General features: G+C 43.0%; 1 long non-coding RNA gene across 1 annotated transcript; it reads right to left on the bottom strand.

The window, feature by feature from the left end:
• Positions 1-345: 345 nt before the first annotated feature.
• On the bottom strand, positions 346-20,622 carry LOC143267823 (uncharacterized). Its single transcript, XR_013043388.1, has 3 exons — positions 20,327-20,622; positions 2,629-2,941; positions 346-717 (listed from the first exon to the last, which is right to left on the bottom strand). It is a non-coding gene; the product is annotated as an uncharacterized LOC143267823 (long non-coding RNA).
• Between the last annotated feature and the right edge of the window lie 95 nt (positions 20,623-20,717).

Below are 20,717 nucleotides of genomic sequence, written 5' to 3'. Positions count from 1 at the left end.
AAATACTGCTCTGCCTGTGTCCAATGCAAGCACAATTTCACTTTAAAGATGGAGAATATAGACACTAAGGAGTAGGGAGTAAAAGTAAGGTTCCCCTTGCTGACAGTGATTAAGCCATTGGGGCTATCCCATCTCTCTTTGTAGATCTGAAGGAGCTGGGGTTTGTGTCCCTGGTTGGGCTCAGCAGACTGCCAGCCAGCCAACCACCAGAGCTTCCGGCTGGAGTGCCCTTGTAGCACTGGAATTGGTTTTCAAACCGAAGACCAGACCACCGGACCGAAGTGCAGGGCGTCCACCCCGGGAGCCAAGCCAACTCCACCCCCCCCAACCCCCCCACTCCCCCGCTCTCGGTGGTACACCAATCCACGCTACCACATGAAACCTGAACCTCGGTGGTCAGGTCCCCTCACCTGTGTGTACAGCAACATTAGCGATTGACTCTGGGTAGATATCCCTGAGAAGCCAAGGCTGTGCAACAAGGCTTCCCGTGGGCACTTGCCAAGGAACCCAGGAAAGGGAGAGTCAGTTGGCTGCTGTGTGGGATGTAGGAAGAGTCCACTGAGCGGCTGTTAGGATGTGGTAAAGCAGAGCTCCTGAGTCAAACCTGCCAACCTTCTCCACCTGGGACACGAGGACTGCAGGGTTTGCTCATCCCGGTAGATTAAAAACCAAGTCATATAAGAGTCGGTGATTGTGCAAGCTCAAAGAAGTAAGAGTCTGAAAGGAAAAAGAAAATGAGATTTCAGGGCGAGGGAATACTGTCAGGAGAAGAAGAAATCAGAGAGGAAGGATCAGCACTCCTCTGGCCTCCCTCTGGTCTAGTTTCCAATGACATGGAAACGAGAGTTTTGGCAGGAAGAGAAAGGGGAAAGACAACAAGCAGATGAGGAGATGTACTCGCAGTGCTTGAAAGAAGAAAACTGAGGCTGGGGTGCGGGATGAAGAGTGAAAACTGTCCACAGGTAGAGAATGCAGTGCGTAGATGATGATATTTTATTTGTACTGAAATGTGCTTTTATTTGTATGTTAATAAATAAAGTTGCCTGGGGGTCAGAGCTAATAGCAAGCCATAGCAGAAACTGGGTGGTGGTGCATGCCTTTAATCCCAGCACTTAGGAGGCAGAGCTAGGCAGATCTCTGTGTGTTCAAGGATACAGCCAACATGGAGACACATGCCTTTAATCTCAATACCAACCATAGAAGACCTGGAGGCCTATACAGATGGGCAGTGACAAGGAAGTCATGTGGTTGGGTTTACAACCAATGAGAAGGCAGAACAGAAAGTCTATAAAAAGACAGAGACACAGGAAGGAGGTCTCGTGCGGAGGGAAGGACAGGAGCGGCAGTGAAGGGTAAGGTTTTTAGCGCTTAGCTATTACTATGACCTCTTGGGCTTTCATCTCTGTATTGGCTCTGTGTTTCTTACTTAACAAGACTGTTCATCTACAGTGTTTGCGATTGAAGAGAGTGAAAACTGTCCATGCTTAGAATGAAGTACGTAGGCGATGGTGTTTTCTGGCCACTGTCAGGATGCTGAGAAAAGAGATGACTGCACTCGTGGGGAAAGTCATGGCAGACTTAAACTGAGCCAGCTGCTGAAAGGACAAGGTTAACGTACTCTCAGTCTTACGGCTGCCTCAACTCACAGGCTCAAAAGCCTGCCTGCAGCCCCAGGGAGGAATAGATGTGGACACAAGGACTCCCTCAACATTCAAGGTGCCTTCCTCAGGAAGCTTCAGAGTAAGGAAAAGATAATCCGTTCTCCTATTAGAATTACTTTGTATTTGTTTCAGGGCCAGTTGGTTTTTCATTAAATGGACATAAAACATGAAATTGTACTTACTTCTAAGTTTGTTATTATTCTGGAAGAAATACCTGTGAGTTCTTTGCTTCTTCTGAAGCATGTGTGGTATGTTTGCTCCTTTCAAATCACTGTACCCTCACCCACCTCCCTTCTGATATGTTGTGCCTGGGTGGATCCTATTCTCACAGTGGCTATGTCCCATTTGCCCAAAGTAACTTCCTACAGCGCACATCCATCTTAGTGAAGGTCATCACTGCTGGGATGAAACACCATAACCAAAGTCACTCGGGGAGGAAAGGGTTCATTTGCCTTATGCTTCCACATCACTGTTTATAGGAACTCAAACAGGGTGGGAACCTGGAGGCAGGAGCTGATGCAGGAGTCATGGAGGAGTGCCGCTTACTGGCTTGCTCTCCATGCCTTGTTCAGCCCGCTTTCTTATAGAACCCAGGACCACCAGCCTGGCGGTGGCATCACCCACATCAATCATTAATTAAGAAAGTGCCCTACAGGCTTGCTTGCAGCTTGATCTTCTGGAGGTTTTCTCCATTGAGGTTCCCTTCTCTCTGATGACTGTAGCTTGTGTCAAGTTAACATAAAACTAGCCAGCACACATCATTATATTGAATGTACTTCATTCCCAAGCTGGTTTCTTACTACCTCAAGGGGTGCTGGAATTCTGGCCCTCCTTATACACAAAGTCCCTCTCTAAGAGCTTTATTAGACTAGATCTTAGCCAACGGCCAACAAGTGATTCCTAGAGAACTTCACTAAAAAGCAAAGGCTCTCTTTTTTCATTATGGCATCATGTTGATGCTACCTACCTTATGCTTTGATGGTCTTCTGGGTGCTCTTATGAAAAGTTTTATCCTGATTAATTCTCTAAGCATCTCTGTCCGGTCAGCTCTCCGTTTGTCCCTTGGGGGTTCTCTTGCTTGGGTCTTGGATGTCAACAGCTGGAATCTGTCATCATTACAAGTCTCTGACTTTCTAACAAATCAGTGCAGCAGTTGTTTGGTTTCTGCTGTCTCCTCACTCCTCCTGTCTCTTCTCACATGACTGATCCACTTGGCCGAGGTCGAAGATGCTTTATCTGCTGGTATGCAGATGCATACTAACTATTTCAGGTTCTCAAGCCTTAGAAGGGGACAAGCAAGATGGTTACCTCAGATCCACCTGGCCATAAGGCGTCAGTATCACTCCAAACAACATGGGCAGTTTGATGTGTGTTGATTTTGATGTCATTTTTTAAACCCATCAAAATGATTCTCTGCATGATAAGGCTTAGGAAGCAAACAATCTGAGATGACTCACTCTACTCAACTCCTACTAATCCATCATTTCTTGAAAATACCACAATATTCTGACCACTTGAGGGAGACAAGCTCCCTCTTATTCCCACATAGTACTCTTGCATAGAAAAATTTCTAAATGATCTCGCCAACTCCTCAGCCGATCCTATTTCCTCAAACTGGAAGCCTCTGAGTCCTCATCTGAATGGATCTCAGCTGAACTGCTGCTAAAAGTCTAAAAGCTTAAAAAGCCTCTAGTTCCTGTTCCTCACACCTTATATACCTCTCTGCTTCCTGCCATCATTTCCTGGGATTAAAAGTGTGTGCCACCATGCCTGGCTGTTTCCAGTGTGGCCTTGAACTAACAGAGATCTGAATGGATCTCTGCCTCTGGAATGCTAGGATTAAAGCTGTGTGCTACCACTGCCTAACCTCTATGTTTAATATAGTGGCTGTTCTGTTCTCTGACCCCCAGATAAGTTTATTGTGCACAATATATCAACCACACTCTTGAGCAGGGAGAAATGAGTAATTTGTAGATAGAAATATATATATATATATGAGAGAGAGAGAGAGAGAGAGAGAGAGAGAGAGAGAGAGAGAGAGAGAGAGAGAGTTAGAAAATATAAGATAGCCTCAAGAGGGCAGAAGGGCCTGAGTCCTAACCCACCAGCCCTTTCTGTTTCTACTAAAGGGATGCCAAGGGATGGAGCAAAAGACATCCCCCCAGCACAGCCAAGTGTAGACCATTCCAGATACCTAGTGACCATGCACGTGGTCAAGCCATCTGCTAATGCAGCCCTGCTGTGTGAAACAGGCTCAGATCTCACTAGAAAATCTTTGTGGGCTCCCACAACCACTCTCCTTAAGATTCCTGAATCTTTATACTCTGGGTGGCAAACAGGCAGTGGGAGGAAAGGAAAGATGAGTGAGAGAATCTATATGTGAAGGCTGTTTCTCAAAAGCACTGACCAGAAGGAGTCGGCAGAGTAGATTGTTCTAGAAATAGTATGATACAGAGGAAGAAGCGAGGTTCCCGGGCAAATGTGAACCAGATGTCAGGTAGAATAGCTGTGAGGGGAAGACAGAGCACTCTTGTGGACTTAAGCACAGCTCTCGCCAGGTCCAAACTCTGGCACTTACAACCTGGGCAACTCCAGGCAAGCTACTCAACTTGGCTTCCCTGTCCATAACGGGGAGAAAATAATGGTACCAAATCCACACTTAGTGTGAACATTAAGCGAATTGATAACATTAAGTGCTTAGAGTAGGACCTGGCTTTTGGGAATTGTAAATAGGCACTGGTGATGGTGTCATCTGGTGAGTGGCATTCATTCCATGTGTGGGAGGAGCAGGGCATCTTCTTATGTTCTTATGTACTTCTTTCTTGCTATAGGCTAAACTTCCATTCAGGATATTAATTATGCAAGCAGGCTTTTTCGTAAAAACCAGTAAAAGCATCAGAATCTAACTTTATTTCTGCTGCAAAGTAGGGATGGGTGTGAATCATCTGGGGACAATGGAAGGTTCAGCAGCTATGGGTGACAAAATCTGTGGCGTCTTGTGCATGCCATCTCACACTCTCCTACCTCTCAGTACCACAATAAAATATATTGATACCACCAAAGAGAGGCCAAGGACTGCCCTAAGACCCACCACAAAAATTAAGCATGGCTTGTGGGCAAAACTCAAGCGACACTGATTTTCAAAGATGCACGTGTAATAAAAACACAAATACACAGGGAATATGAGAAGATACGGCATGTAATGGAGGGTGATAAGACGGCCACAGAGGGGCTAGGATAACAACCACTGAACGCTCCCTTTCTCCTCATTCTACACCAGAGCTCATTTCTTCTGCCCTTGCTCTTCCACCTCATAGTCTATGGTTTATCCTCTTCTGGGGTCCCCTCCCCATTTTCCTTTCAGCGGGTCTCCCTTCGCATTTGTATAACTACAGATCTTCTTGTCTTCTTTCTGATCCTCATTGCTCACCAGTGCTCATCACCCTTCTGAAAAATGGAGTCTCTGGGGTACCTCTCAGCCACATACTCTTTGTGGGACCTGAGTGAGGCTCATGGCAAGGTTCCAGTGATTTGGGAATTTCACCAAGTTGAAGCCTAGCAGCACTGAACAATTCTGGTACTTATGAGTAATGCCACAAAATTTTTCTTAGACTGTATGATCTTCTACAGAGAAATAGGTTAAGGTATTAAAATTGAGAGAGCCATGCCTTATTGGATTGCATAGAATTATAACCCAAATACAAGTAGCTTTGGGGCTAGAGAGATGGCTCAGTGGGTAAGAGCACTGACAACTCTTCCAGAGGACCTGGGTTCAATTCCCAGCACCTACATGGCAGCTGTCTGTGACTCCAGTTCCAGGGGGACCTGACAAGATAAGTAAATGATTTAAAAAAAAAAAAAAAAGCACAAGCTGCTCTTTCAGAAGACTGGGATTAAATTTCCAGCACCTAAATATTGGTCATAGCTGTCTATAACTCCAGTCCCAGGGAATCCAATGCCTTTTTCTGACTTTGATGGGGACCAGACATGCACACAGTATACATACATACACTCAGGCAAAACACTCATACACATATTATAAATATATGTTTACTTTTTATTTTTAAGTGGCTTAGGAGTTATGAGACCTGGGTTCTAGTCCCAGTTCTGGCTTGTGTCTTTAGCCGAGACACTTCTTCATGGCATCTCATTAGCTATAAAGTAAATAATAATATCTATCTTGTAGGATTAATAACATGTAAAGTATCTAACTCAATAAATATTAGTTATTCCTTTTCTCCTCATTTGCAAAATGAAGAACAGACCAGATCTTTATGATCCTTCCTATTTTTTTTCTAATATTTATTTATGATGTACACAGTGTTTGTTCTATCTACATGTATGCCTGCAGGCCAGAAGAGGGCACCAGATCTCATTACAGATGATTGTGAGCCACCATGTGGTTGCTGGGAATTGAATTCAGAACCTTTTAGAAGAGCAGCCAGTGAGTGCCCTTAACCGCTGAGCCATCTCTCCAGCTCATGTCCCTACCAATTTTAATTATTCTAGTTCTCTGTCTTATTACCATAATTATTCTATTCTATATCTTATTATCTACTATACATAAGCAGTGAATAATGAGGTACCTCCTAAATTGAATACATATCAGGAGCCATCACAATGTGGAATTGTATTACTTTATATTTCTAGAAGCATTCTCCACCGTTCCTTTCTCTCCTAACCTTCTGAAGAAGTAGGAAAGGTTCATGTTCTTTACCAAAGGCTGTATGTAAGTAAAAGGGGTCCTCATCTTGGACATGGTCCTTTGGAGCAGGGAGGCCCAGCAACCACCCAAGGCAGAGTACCCAGAGGCTCACACTGTGAGGCTTTTCCCTCATGAGAGTTTTCTTGTCAGTGCCCCTCTTAATCCTCTCAGGATCCCTAGGATACTGCAAATGCTAGTACCCAGAATGCTCTGGGTCAATACTAATGACTACATGAGTCAACTCTTCCTATAGATCCTCTGGTCTGAGCCTAAAGCTCCAACTTGAGAGATATGTTGCATTAATGACTCCAAAAGCTGAATGAACTTGTTGATTTGGTCTCCCAGTAATTGGTCTCAGTGAACTCCCTCAATCTCAGAAACTTCTTGGTGAAATCTGGCCCCTTGTAGTCTGACTGCAGGACAAAGGAATAGAACCACTTTCTGATTTTGACCTATTAGTCTTCTCTACTGGCCTTAAACAGAGTGAAGTTTTAAGTATAAAGCTTTAAGTATATAGTCACTCAGGGTCATGACACCCAGAACTTGGAAGCTTGGAGTTGATATTTGAGTTGATGCTTGTAGAACTTACTGAGGAACATGGGTTCCCCCGTGATGGGGAGTGTTATGGGCTGACTTGTGTCTCCCCACAGTTCATGAACTGATATCCTAACCTCCAGTATCTCAGAGTGTGACTGCATTTGGAGACAGGATGTCATATGGGCAGGCCCTCATCCTATATGACTGAAGAGATTAGGCATGAGCAGACACCGAAAGAAAGTGGTCATCTACAAGGTGAGAAGAGAGGTCTTAGAAGAAACCAACCCTGCGGACACATTGATCTCTATCATCTAGTCTCTGGTACCAGGGCAAATTAATTTCTATTGTTTGGGCCACTTATTCTAGGTGGTTCAGAAAATTAAAACAGGGAAAGTTACCAAAAAAAAAAAAAAAAGCCCCATAACTCTGCCCTTCCTAACGCCTCCAACCAGAGATATCTGCTTGGCTGTGTTGCTAGAGTTTTCCTGCCTTGCCCACAGTCAGGACAAATCTCTGTCACCCGCCAGTCCCACAGCCGCTCAGACCCAACCAAGCAAACACAGAGACTTATATTGCTTACAAACTGTATGGCCATGGCAGGCTTCTTGCTAACTGTGCTTATAGCTTAAATTAGTCCATTTCCATAAATCTATACCTTGCCACGTGGCTGGTGGCCCACCGGCATCTTCACATGCTGCTGGTCATGGCGGCGGCTGGCAGTCTCTCTTTCTGCCTTCCTGTCCTTTTATTTCTCCTCTCTGTTAGTCCCGCCTATCCTTCCTGCCTAGCCACAGCCGATCAGGTTTTATTTATTGATCAATCAGAACAACTTGACATACAGACCATCCCCCAGCACAGCCAAGTGCAGACCATCTCAGACACCTTCACTCAGGCCCATGGTCCTAATCATCCTCTATGCGGACCTGCTGGGTAACGCCACAAAGAACCCAAGAAGGGCTCCCACAGAACATACAGAACATCCCACAGCATGGCTGTATAAATTTGCTGGGCTGGATTCTTCATTGGAGAAGTAGTGAGGCAGAAGGACAATCAGAATCAAAATGGTATGGGTGACAAGTACCTGTAATTCAGGAGTCATGGAGGAGACAGAAGGATGCAAAGTTCAAAGCCAGTCTGGTCTACATAGAAGGACTCTGTCTCAAACAGCAGCAGCAAAACTAAATAAAATTACTTAAGGGTTGGCACCTGGGCTCTCTGCTTGCTATTGTTCAATCCAAATGTTCACTGACTAAGTGTAGTGTCCTTAAGACATCACCCGTGCATAACAGTGTACTTTCTAAAGCATGCTGGGTGCAAAATGTAAAAGTCTCTGGAAATAGACATCCATGAAAGACTATGGAGAATCAAGAAATAAATCAAATGCACATGGCATTGTAATTTATGGAAAACCTGATATTTTCAACAAGCAAAGAAAACACAGACTCACAGATAGGCTGTTAGGGGGAAAGCCATGTGCAAATGATCCTGGGATAGAAAGGATATTTCCAAGGGGGATACGAAGTCAGTAAGTTGTTTGGCAGAAGTATGGTAAATTTAATTACATTAAATATATGTTTCTGCTGTGGGATATCTTTCTGTATGCTGTGAGTATGTGTGGCTCCCATTGGATAATAAATAAAGCTGTTTTGGCCTATTGCAAGAAAGCTTACAGCCAGGTGGGAAATCCAAGCAGAGACAGAGAGAAGGGTGGAGTTGAGGAAGACAGCAGTGGCTGCCCAAGGAGCAACAGGATGCCAGTAAACCGGTAACACTACAGCCAAGTGGCAACATATAGATGAATAGGAATGGGCTAATTTAACATAAAGGAACGAACTAGCAAGAAGCTGAAGCCATAGGACATATACTTTGTAATTAATATAAGCCTCTGAGTGATTGTTTTATAAGCGGCTGTGGGACCTCAGGGCTGGCTGGGACCAAGAAACTTCTGGCTACAAGTTTCTCTTTGAGAAACAGAGGAAAGATATTTGCAGTACAGGAAAGCAAACAGCTAAGATCCTCAATTTGCAGTTTTATATAGAAAAAATAAAATATAAAAAGCAAAGAATATACAAACAGTTAAAAACAAAAACTGTGTATTAACAATAATACTCTGCCAGGTGGTGGTGGCACATGCCTTTAATCTCAGCACTCGGGAGGCAGAGGCAAGTGGATCTCTGTGAGTTTGAGGCCAGCCTAGTCTACAAAATGAGTTCCAGGACAGCTAGGGCTACACAGAGAAACATTGTCTCAAAAAAAATTAATAAATAAATACTGCATGTGGCACTAAGAAATGAGCGTCAAAATGATGGAAGATGTGTTTCTTCTGTGAGAGTGTCAGGCAGGGCAGAAGCCAGGAGCTACCAAGCCTGCGAAGGTACATAGTTTCTTTGGAACTATACAGCTCAGAAGCCCTAATGGGTCTGTGAGACCCATCCAGGAACAGTCATTCTTGTAAGCTATCAGATAATATTGTAAAAGTACTAATTATGGACTCTTTTTGGAGAAAAAAAAAAAACTGGCTTCGAATACAGCAACCCTACTGCTAGGAATCTGCCCTGAGTATAAACTAGCAAAATGTACCAGGATATGTCTGAGTTTCAAGGATGCTCGCCCTACATTTTTCATAATAAAAGAGGGAAATGGAACCAACTAAATTGTTCACCACAAACTGTTTAAGCATCTATGGAAAGTAGAAAGTATTTAACAAAAGGTTTTGAGGTAATTTTTTTCGACCCAAACTATTGATTGCTACATGTGATGGTGTGATCATGGTGCTGAATAAGTGTGTCTTTAAATATATATGTCTATAAATGTGGTGGCACCAGGCAAGATGGCACCGCAACCCAATGCTTAGGAGGCAGAAGAAGGAAATGAGGAATTCAAAGTTAGCCTGAGCTACATAGCAAGTTCAAGGCCAACTTGAGCTACAATTACAACTTTGTAAACTTTACTTTTTTTTTTTTTTTTGGTTTTTTTTTTGGTTTTTTTTTTTCAAGACAGGATTTCTCTGTGTAGTTTTGGTGCCTGTCCTGGATCTCTCTGTAGACCAGGCTGAGATTAAATGCATGTGCCACCACCACCCGGCCACAAATTTTAATTTGTAAAAAATTTTAAAAAAATTTTAATGTGGAAGTAAAAGAAGAAAGGAATAAAGGGTGGTCACAAAAGACTAAGAACATCTGGTTCCCCCACTGCTGCCACCACAGTGAATGAACCCTCCAAATGTCTTCACATTGCTGTTTGTGCTGGCTTTGTTCTCTGTTGCTGTGATAAACACCATGACCAGAGTTTATGCTTTTATATTACAGTCCGTCATTGAAGAAACCAGGGCAAGGAACGATGCAGAAACCATAGAGAAACTCACTGGTGCATGTTCATCGACATTTTGTACATAGACTAGGCCCTCCTGCCTAGGGATGGTGTTGCCCACAGTGGGCTGGGTCTTCCCACAGCAATCATCGATCAACAGAGTCTCTTGGGCTGGAGAGATGGTTCAGAGGTTAAGAACACTGGTTACTCTTCCAGAGGTCCTGAGTTCAATTCCCAGCACCTACACGGTGGCTCACAACCATCTATAATGAGATCTGGTGCCCTCTTCCTGCGTTTGCCATGCAGGCAAACATGCAAACAGAACACTACATATATAATAAATAAATAAATCTTTAAAAAAAAAATTGAAAAAAAAAAAAAAAGACAGTCTCTCACAGATATGGCTCAGGCCAATTTGATCAAGGCAATTCTTCAGCAGAGGTTTCCTCTTCCCAGGTAACTCCAGGTCAAGTCAAGTTAATAATAAAACTAATAAGGTCACTTCATTTTCTTAAGGATCAGAGCCAACGGCACATGCTCACACTCCCATGAAGCTCAGGGAGAAGGAGAACTGGCCCTGTAACGTCACTAAGTTCTGCCTCCACTGAATATTACAAAAGGAAATGTGGACTCTCTACAACCAAAACAGTCAAAGGAGCAGATGAGTCATCAAGGGAGAGTCGGTGAAGGGACTCAGGGAAGAGAGCAATGCAAAGAAGAAAAGAAAGAGAACAGTGCTCTGGAGAATCTGGAACACATTTTAAGTATCAAGAGAGATGAAGAGCCAGCAAAGACTCAGAAAAAAGCTGTGCTTGAGATGCTATGGAGAGGTTACAAGGCCAATGGTGACCTTTTAGAGAGCTGTCTGAAAGGTTTGGGAGCAGGAGCCAGATTGTAAGTGGAGAAGGAATTAACTGTGAGTGAAGCAGGGACACAGGAACTTCTGAGCCAAGGGCTGCACATCAAACCCCTGTTGTCTTACTGGAGCCTACAAATACATTAACCTGGGGGAGAGCACACAGGGCTCTGTACAGCACTTCCTTCGATCTTAACAAGAGCCTCAGGATAAAAATCCTTTTCCAACTTAGAAATAGAGGAAAGTATACCCAGTACCCAATACTGGAGAAAATGCTCACTCTTTTCCAGGAATGCCTGGTGTTTAGAGATACCAGATTTGAAGACAAATGTACTCTCTGACCCAGAAATTCCTCTATTTTTGTATTGTTTTGTTGTTATTTTGTTTTGTTTATTGAGATGGGGTTTCTCTGTGTAGCTCTGACTGTTCTGGAACTCCCTCTGTAGATCAGGCTGGTCTCAAATTCACAAAGATCTGCCTGCCTCTGCCTTCCAAGTGCTGGGATTTAAGGCATGAACTACCACTTCCCAGCCCAGAAATACCTCTTTAAAGGAACTTAGTTAAACCATCATAAGCACACATACAGACTTACTGACTGTGGTGGTTTGAAAGAAAACGGCCCCCAAAGGGAATGGCACAAGGGGAGGTGTGGCCTTGTTGGAGGAAGTGTGTCATTGTGGGGGCGGGCTCTGAGGTCTCTTTTCTCAAGCTTCACTCAATGTGACAGTCTATTGACTTCCTGCTGCCTCTGGTCAAGATGTAGTCAGCATCACGCGTCTGCCTGCATGCTGCCACAGTCCCAGTCATGATGATAATCCACTGAACCTCTGAAACGGTAAGCCACCATCTTAATTAAATGTTTTCTTTGCAGTGGTCATGGTGTCTCTTCACAGCAATAAAACCCTAAGACACTGACAGAATTGTACATTGTGATAGGAAAACTGAAAACAAGCTAACTCAAACAAAAGGTTGTGGCGTGAAGTGGCCTACAATCACTACCAAATAATGTTGAAGAATGAGCTGCAGTCAGTGAAGGGGAAATGGATTTATTAAATGGGCAAAACAAATAAAATACTACCTGTGGGAGCCCGTTCTGGGGTTCCTCGTGGCTTTACCCAGCAGGTCCAAATAGAGGATGATCAGGACCACAGGCCTGAGTGCAGGTGTCTGAGATGGTCTGCACTTGGCTGTGCTGGGGGAGGAGGTCTTTTGCTCCACCCCTTGGCGTCTCTATAAAAACCCTGGACCAGAGACAGTCCGGGCCCGTTGGAATAGGTTCCAGGCCCTCTCGAGGCTATCCTTTATTTTCTATCTGTTTATCTCCGCAACATTCTCCGCTATAAATCCTTCTATCTAATATTTCCTGCTGCTCGCACTCAAGAAAACTCTGGGAAGCTGTGGGGGTGGTGGGTAAACGCCCCACAGAATGGCGCCGTGAACAGGGACTAAAGAAAAAAAGGGACTAAAGAAAAAGGAAAAAAAAGGGACTAAAGAAAAAGGACAAAAAAAAGGGGGGACTAAAGACAAATAAACAGGGACTAAAGACAAAGTAATAGGGACTAAAGATAAAGGAAAATAATAGTTTTATTACAGAGTTTTTGGTGAAAGTGCTGAGTTAGCCCTGCCAGTGGAAAGGCATGCCGGTGTTATGGAATATATATATATTTTTATATATATTTTTTGGGAAGGCAGGCGTTTTATCCTCGAGAGAAAAGGAAAGCGGACTGGAAGGATGTCCGATGCTGCAGCGAAATTCTCTTCTGTCAAAATTTTCTATCTTCTATCCCTTTCTCAATTTCTATCTGTGATAAGTATAAGATATAGGGTAGTAATATAGTTTAAGAAAAACTTAGAAGTGTAAGATTGTGTAGGAAAAATAAGTAAGGCAACTAGACAGAAAAACTCTTCAATTTTATAACTTTGGGAGCTATAAACGCAAACTGGGGGAAAAAAATCTTTCTTTGGGCTTTTCGGGTAGTAAAAAAGCTCTTCTTTGAGCTTATGGGGAAGAAAAAGTTTCCTATGGAAGCTTTTGTCCTGGGGACAGCTGAAATGCTAAGTCCAAGCGGCAGGAGAAAGTAATTTCTCCCTGAGGCAAAAATGGGAGTGTAAGAAGTCAAAGTTTAAAGTTGGGAAGTTTTGGGAAAAGTTGGTCTTTCTCCTGGGGGGAAAAATCTTTCTCTTAAACTATAAAGCTTTTCTTGGAAAATTTGGGGGGAAAATCTCTAAAAAGCCTTAATCTTTCTCAAAAGCTCTTGAAAAACTTAAAAACTAAAGCCTTTCAGAACTTTCTCCCTCAGAGAGGACAAAAATTAGAATCACCTGAAGATATTAGTATGGGGACCACCTGTGATTAGCTCTAAGGGAAAACAACAAACTTAAGACAGCAAAACCTCTAAGTTCTCTTTCAAGCTTTAAAAATCCTCCCTGCAATGCAGGAGGCAGGGACAAGTTTCTAAAAACCTCTTCTAAGCTCTGTCTCTTCAAGCTAGTAAAAGACAGTGGGTCAGAGTACCCTGAGGGAAACACTTGGGAGAGTGTGGGTGAAGAGCTACAGAGAGCCCAAAAGGGCAGGAAACTTGACCTGAGAAAAGCAAAATAGTCAAGCTTCACAGTTACAGCCGAGCTGAGGCAGCAAAGGTTCTGAGTGAGCGTTTCAGAATGAAAAGGTGCTCCTCATCGTCCAATGCAAAGATTCCCTGAAACTGTTAGCATTGTATCCTCGCTTCTGAGCAAAAACCCAGAGGCGACTGGCCAGCGTCTCTGAGTTGGAGTGCATTTCGGGGATATAAGGGTTCCTGCAGTTGTAAACTTCCTGGAGCACAGAGATGAGGCAGGAAGGTGCAGGACCAGGGGGAAGATTGCTAATGAACAAACAAAGCTAAAGCTGATGGGAATGGCACAGTTATCTGCTTGCCTACAAGTCCTGGGGTTGATAGGTCCACAAATGCAAAAAGGAATCTGAGAAAAGCTTTCCTATCAGAGAAAGGACCTTTCTGGGAAAACAGTAAAGCTGAACTGGGTCTGAAGCAGTTGTGCTGCCGAGTCAGAACGCTGTCTGGGGAAAGAGCCCAGCCAGGGCAAGACCGGACTATCCAGGAGTAAAGCTTTCTTTTCTGTCAGAGAAAGCACCTCTTTGAGAAAGCTTTGTTTCAACTGACTCCCGATGAGATGAGGGAGTGTAGCCCTAAGGGGTGATTGCCTCTGGCATAAGCTCTGTCCTTGAGCACCCAGACAAGCAAACACAACCCACTGGGGGACTGGGCCAGGTGAAGGCCTGATGAGGCAAAGCACCTGTCCTAATGGGAGTTTAGAAACGGCAAAAACCTCCCTTGTTAAATTTTTCAGTCTGTACGCAAACCACAGACCCTGAAAACAGAAACGGACAAAAAGCCCCTACCTTCAGTAGCAGGAAAAGCCGCCACTGTAGTGTGGGAAACTGTTTCTGGGGTAGAGGGGATAAACTGAGACCAAACTGGATACTGTCAGGGAGAAATACTCTGAAGAAACAGAGGGAACAGATTCCTCCCCAGAAAATGCATGACCTGACAAAGCTGCTAGAGTTTGAGGCAGTTTCGGGGGGAGAAAAAGAAGCCCCTACCTCCAAAGGCAGCTAGCAGAGGTACAGAGCCGCAGACAGATAGCTGAAGCTCTGCATCTGGGGAAGGAAGGAACAAGCAAAAGGAGAATAAGATCAGTGGGAGAAAAAATCTCTGAAGGAGCTATGGAAAAGCTCTGTTGCAAATGATCTTGTTTTTCACTGACTGGCTAAAACAAACACAAGCCCCGAGGAAAGCTGCTATCAGAAATGCCAGCCTCAATGCGCGCTAACGAGGCAGGTGTGGTTCTGATTCGGGGGCCAGTGTCTGATGAAGGAGAGACACCTGTTGAAGCCAGCTGAGAGACCAGAAACCTCCCAATGTCCCATAGCTGAAAATGTAAAATGCTTGTTCAAATCTCCCGTTGCAAAAGCCAAAAAACTTTGTTCAAACCTCCCGGGCAAGAATTTGTAAACAAGTCTGGTAAAAGAGAACCAGTTGACTCTCAAACCCGATAAGAAATATGGGAAATGATATAAGGGACTGATATAAGGGACTGATATTATTATGGACTGATATAAGGGAAATGCATTCTGGGAAAGGTAGTTTTTCCGCTAAAGATGGTGACATTGCCCTGAAACACTTTTGTCAGCTCTAAAATTAAAATACAGCCTTTCAAAGAATGAGGAAAACCATCTAAGGGTTTAAGTGTCAGTTCCAATAACAAATTGAAAAGATATGGAACTAGGTGCTTCGCGGTTTGGGGCTCCGTTGGTAAAATGCCTTATTTACCCTAATAGCTGTGCAAAGTTTTTATGGTAGTTGGATGACAAAAAGCTACCTATAAGAGCAAACAAGCCACTTTAAAATCCTTAACAAGGGAAAGCAGTTTATACACTGAACGTTGTCTTAGATATGAAGAAACTTATGTTGAAATTAAAGTTCTTTGCCTTTTGAACAAACTGCCTGCAATGAGTAATTCCTTTGCAAATCTAATAAGGAGACAAGGAAACAGGCATTCAAAAAAGAAATGCCTGCTTTATAGATGGGAAACAAACTTCAGAAAATCTAGCTGTCTTACAAAAGAGTTGTTTTACCTGAAAGTTCCTTATAAGAAATCAATGCTAAATATCACCGCTGCTAATAACATCAGGAGTTAAAGCTAACGAAGTGAAAAGACTAAATCCTGAAACTCAAGTGAAATGGAAAGATCCCTGCTTGGGATTTGGAAGGGTCCGGATCCTGTTTTAATAGGGGGTTGAGGACATGTCTGTGTTTTTTCACAAGAGGAGAATGAAGCTCAGTGGTTACCGGAGCATCTGGAAAGGAGCATGGAACTAAGAAAGGTCAGATCCAATGACGTTCCTATAAAGGAACCAAAATGAAAGTGGCTCAATTAGTATTTCTGAGGTTTTGTCACTGGTTAATGCAAACAGTGAGGAAACAGAGTTCGGAGCTGTGCCGCTTTTGGCTTTACTAGAGCCTTTAGAAAAATACCTTATATCACCTAATAGCTGTGCAGTATTGGCGAAGAGCTTTACAGCAGCTAAATAAGATAATTTCACCCTCAGTGTGAAGTTTTTCAGTAGAGCAAACCAAAAGTACTGCTGTGATAGAAACGTTTGTTTGAATTAAAGTTCTTAGGGGAGCTATTATGAATTTGGGTGAAGGGACAGCCTCTAGTTAAAAACCGTTTACCGCTGACAGTGCATCTCTGCCGGTTCAAACGGCTGACAGAAATGGCAACTTTGGAGTGTGGCGTCGTCCGGAGAATGTTACAATCCCCTAGCAACAAGTATCACAACTCTATAATGACAACACTCACTAAATCCCAGTGCTTTATAACAAAGCTAACTATAAACTGTAAACTTTAGAAATGATGTACGTACTTCCTGTCTAGTTAAGAGAATCTTTATAATAGAGATAGTGATAATAATTAAGAGTAAGAAGTAGAAAAATGAAAATAAGATATGTGAGTTTGTAGAAATTCTGTCTTGTTAGATCTGTGTTAAGAAATCTTTAGGTGTTTGCTAAGTTAGATATATGCTAATGGTAGCCTATATAAGTTTGTAAAATAGATCTATAGAGTTCCTTTAAGAATATAAGCTTGCAAGAAGTATCTAAGGTAGTCTTAAGACATGTAGTAATAAGCTTGTAAGATGCTAGTTGTAAATGTAAGTTTAAATAAGAAATAAGATGGAATGAATTTAAGTATATAAGAATTAAAAAATATATTTGCTAAAGTAGTTCTATAGTTTCCTTAAAGTATAAATAAGCAGATGTTCATATGTTGTATGTGAGTTTGTAAAAACGTGTAAATGTTGAATATGAGTCTAAATGCTTTGCAAGGCAAAAAAAAATGGTATATGTGAGTTTGTGAAAAAGTGTATGTAAATGTTAAGTGTGAATTTATTCTTAATGTATATGGTGAAAGAACCCCGAGACACAGAAGGTTAGTGTCCTAGTAGACTGCAAAGTAGGCAGTCTGAATGGTTTCAAAAACTCCAGAAGCCGCTAAGAATGGCGGACGCCAGAACCAGCACAAGGCATCCGCAGCTGAGATCCGTGGAATATCAACGCAGCACAGAAAAACTTGAGCTAACAGCAAAAACGGTGCGGTTTAAAATATTACTATAACTAAAAAGGTCTGTCTGTGAGAACAAAAGTTGCAGAGACGCTTGTTTGAACAAAAATTAACTGCAAAAAGTTTTGGTTGAGAAACGTCTCTTCATATTTGGAAGTGAAAGCCTGATACCAGAATTTATTTCTTGTTTGAACTTTTTGAACTTAAAAATGAGTTAAAATTACAAAGATTTTGGTTATGGATTTCTTCAAATTTGGAAGGCTAGTACCAATATTTATAATTTGAATTTTGGTACTTAAATGGAATGAACAATAGCGATTTCATTGCAATGGGACAATTTTGAGCTTACTTATAGTAATGACCTAGGAAGAGTTTTCTGGAATTGGGTTAAAAATGGAACTGTTTAAATGAAGAAATGTATTTCTACTTAGAATCAAGATGCAATTTTGTGTATGCATATATGCTTTATTAACTGGAGATTTATGAATTGTTTTGTGGAACTGTTTATGTAAAAATGAAATTACTTATTGAACAGGTTTTGTGTTACAAATGGAACTGTTTAAACAGAAAAGTTTGGGTTTTCTAACTAGGCTTGAGATTTTGCTTAAAAATTATAAAGAAAAGGAGGAGCAATGAGATTGAATTATGTTCGCAGAAACCTATTGATATTAATGCACCCTGGTTTTGTGGAGTTGAGGAAATGTTTAAGTTTGATGTGAATACATCGAAGTTTTTCCTATGTTCTGTTAACAAGAAAATTCAAATGGTTGAGTTAAAGTTGTAAGACGGAGAAAATTGTTAACTATATATAGCACCATATATGCTAATTCAAATGGTTCTGTTAAGAGTTTGCTTTGAGTTGTAAGATTGAGAGAATTGTGACTACGTATAGCAATATTTATGTTAACCTGTTAATGGTAATGATGAAGCTAAGGGATTCTTTAAGTTTGTAGTCACCGAGTTTTGGTTTAGAAAGGGCTTGAGGCAGCTAAGACTGCTGTAGTCACCTTGGACGTAATTCAAAAGAGAAATGCCATCTATATCATCCTCTCCTCCCATACTGGGAGGTGTAACAGCTATGGAGATTGCTGTAAGCCATTAATAGTTATTTTTTTATATATTAAGAAGGGGGGACCTGTGGGAGCCCGTTCTGGGGTTCCTCGTGGCTTTACCCAGCAGGTCCAAATAGAGGATGATCAGGACCACAGGCCTGAGTGCAGGTGTCTGAGATGGTCTGCACTTGGCTGTGCTGGGGGAGGAGGTCTTTTGCTCCACCCCTTGGCGTCTCTATAAAAACCCTGGACCAGAGACAGTCCGGGCCCGTTGGAATAGGTTCCAGGCCCTCTCGAGGCTATCCTTTATTTTCTATCTGTTTATCTCCGCAACATTCTCCGCTATAAATCCTTCTATCTAATATTTCCTGCTGCTCGCACTCAAGAAAACTCTGGGAAGCTGTGGGGGTGGTGGGTAAACGCCCCACAACTACCCACACCACTACTCCATCCAGTGTGTACACGTGTAATTTTTTTTTCCTGTACTTTCCAAGGCTTCTACAAAAGACAAATACTGCTTTTATAAGGTTTTGGTTGATTTGGTTGGTGGTTTTATGGTTGTTTGGTTGCTTTTGAGGTGTGTGTGTGTGTGTGTGAGAGAGAGAGAGAGAGAGAGAGAGAGAGAGAGAGAGAGAGAGAGAGAGAGAGAGAGAGAGAGAGACTGACTCACTAAGTAGCCCTGGCCGTTCTGAAACTCCCTATGTAGACCACGCTGGCCTTAAACTCACAGAGATCATCCTGCCTCTGTCTCCTAAAAGCTGGGATAAAAGGCATTCCCCACCACCCCTGGCCTTGTAAAGTTTTTAAAAGAAGGTCCTACATAATCAATTATTGTTAGAGTCAAACAGGAGTATCTGGGAAAGAAGTAGCTAGAATTATCCTGATTTTCTGGCCATCCCTTCTACCACTTAGGCTGCCTTTTCTTATTATATAAAGCTAGAAGAGAATAAGCCCCCCCCCATTCAATAATGCAGAAATGCTTTTTTCCTGTTTGTTTTCTCAATATTCAGGTAAAACAGGTCCTTTAAACCCAATATACCAGGAACCCTGAAGTAGAAACTTTTCATGCACCTAAGGAGAAAGCATGAGAACAATTTTAAAGTGCTGAAACAGCAATAGCAAAGATTTTATGAACCTTCAAAGTATTTCTAGATGCGTGGGCATGACAAGCCAATAAAATCGAACAAAAATCCAGCCTCTGCCCCTTTTAGATTCTAGTCTTTCCCAGCTTGGAACTGTTAACACTCCCAAAACCTCTTTCTTAGAAGTGTAAAATCCCCCAAAGAAGAGGAGGGTGGGCACACTGGCACACACTTGTAATGCCAACACTTGAGAGGTAGAGTCAGGACGATTAGAAGTTCAAGACCAGCCTGGGCTACATGCCAATATAGCTGAGTTTGCGACCAGCCTGGGCTGTCAGAATGGAAGACGCAAGGAAGAAAAGGAGGAAATGTGAGCTGAAGTTAAGGGGCCGCCCCACCTGTGTTAAAGATTCCACAATGCTGACGGATTAGAATTTGAGGGATTGTGGCCGGGTGGAAACCAGGTCCTGAACAAACCATTGTGAGATATCTTTAACACCCTTGATAGTCCAAGTTCAAACTGTTCAATGTATTTGAACAGCTATCCTTGTACCCATGAGTCAAATCCTTTCAGACAGTACAAACTGGCCATTGGCTTGTATGAACTCAAGGTGAAGAATGTCATCAGATAGTACCAGAGGCCTATCCCAGGCTTTGCTATAACCTGCATGCCTGACGTTCCCCCCACATATCTGAAAGGGGACTTGATTTATAACTTTCCTTCGCTTTGTTACTATAAGTTTATGAAATACCAGCTGGAACGTGGCATTTGGGTAATTGTGTGCCCCTGGCCGTGGTCACTCATATTTGGCTACAGAATAAATTTATTTCCTTGTGTTTGTGAGGAGGGAGGGAGGAGACTTTAAGAGGTACTGTCTGACCCAGGCACTCAGACAGCAGGATGTCGAATCTCCAAAGGAAACGTGGAGCACTTAAAGAGACGGGGGGGGAAAAAATGCTACCTTTGGTGCCTTCTGTTATCGGTTTAAAGCAGAACTTACAGAAATCAGCAGCCAAGATCTGCTTCTGCCCAGTGGGTCCGAGCCAAGGCTCTCCTGGAGGCCGCCGCAGGGTGGCACAAGAGGGTGAGCCTGAGCTCTTTGTTAAAAAGTCTGCGGCCTCCAGAACTCGGGGGCGAGCAAACCCAAGGAGCCCGCCTGCGAGGGCGCGAGCGAGAAGGAGTGCGGCCCACCATGTGGGCAGGGCTGAGATATACGTGCCAACAACGCTGGCTGAGGGAGCTGGCAGACTCCAATCGCCTCTCACCAGGCGAGCTCAAAGGTGAGACTCTTGCCGCCCCACCAAAAAAAAAAAACCCTCTACTGCGCACGCGCGGCGAGGTGAGCTACGGTGGCCCTGCTGGGGACGAATTACTAACGCGCTGCCGTTCCC

Source organism: Peromyscus maniculatus, chromosome 11 (assembly GCF_049852395.1).
Source record: "Peromyscus maniculatus bairdii isolate BWxNUB_F1_BW_parent chromosome 11, HU_Pman_BW_mat_3.1, whole genome shotgun sequence".
Taxonomy (NCBI): Eukaryota; Metazoa; Chordata; class Mammalia; order Rodentia; family Cricetidae; genus Peromyscus; species Peromyscus maniculatus.
This window is presented reverse-complemented; position numbering and strand designations above follow the sequence as displayed.